The 882-nt window shown below is 54.8% G+C and overlaps 1 long non-coding RNA gene across 1 annotated transcript; it reads right to left on the bottom strand.

Annotated features, from left to right (window-relative positions):
- Positions 1-14: 14 nt before the first annotated feature.
- On the bottom strand, positions 15-876 carry LOC102251631. The gene is made up of 2 exons (XR_312959.2): positions 717-876; positions 15-455 (listed from the first exon to the last, which is right to left on the bottom strand). It is a non-coding gene; the product is annotated as an uncharacterized LOC102251631 (long non-coding RNA).
- Between the last annotated feature and the right edge of the window lie 6 nt (positions 877-882).

Here is an 882-nt window from a genome sequence, read left to right as displayed (position 1 = left end):
AATTAACACTCGGCTTCAGTTACAACCTTTATTGTTGTCCATTATTGAGGAATAAAACATAAAAAGCAATCAAAACCTGTATTATTTTCTAAAAGTAGTTTTCCATCCTGAAGACTCGAGGCTCCAGCTTCCAGCTCCTCAGCCCAGAGAGTCTCTCGCTGGCTACAGCAGCCCAAGCGAACTCCTTGCCTCTTAACACAAACAGGCAAAAAGCCTCTTGGGAAGCCCACAGGCCCTTCTCCCCGGCCAACCCTGAGGTTTCAGAGCATCCCAGGGGCTGCAGGAGACGGGGAGGGGGAAAGGCGAGCAGGCCCTCGAGAAAGGCCCGGCCGCCCCTCGCTCCATCCACCTCCGGTCAGCGCACACTCCCAGGGACGGTGTTCGCTTGGAAAAGCAGCGAGAAGGCAGTGTTTCAGTAGTAGCCAAGGCACACCTTGTCCATGGACGATTTTATTCTGCAAGAAACAGGAAGAAGTTGGTGAAGCAGGTCAACTCTGGAGACACAGAGACCACGTAGCCCAGCACGGAGCAGGCAGTCACTTGTGACGGGCCCGCCTCACGACGGCCACGGGGAATGCAGCTATTTCTGCTGCTTCCACGGGTCACGTGTGGCTACAGGTGGAGGCAGAAGCCCAGCTGCCCACTGGCAGGAAGAACGGCGCCCCTCCCTTCTACTCTGAGCGACAATGACCTTTAAGCGCCACGCGCTGGCTCACCTGTCGATCGGGTAGGGTTTCTCACAGAGGTTGACCAGCACGTACAGATGTCTCAGAGCGTACTCGTACTGGAGGGAAACAGACCAAAGACACAATCAGACATCCCTGCACCAAGCAATCAGCTCTTCACTTGGGCACATCCCACTTTCATGGTGACAGAGGTAAA

This window comes from Myotis brandtii, unplaced genomic scaffold, assembly GCF_000412655.1.
Source record: "Myotis brandtii unplaced genomic scaffold, ASM41265v1 C41853669, whole genome shotgun sequence".
Classification (NCBI taxonomy): domain Eukaryota; kingdom Metazoa; phylum Chordata; class Mammalia; order Chiroptera; family Vespertilionidae; genus Myotis; species Myotis brandtii.
This window is presented reverse-complemented; position numbering and strand designations above follow the sequence as displayed.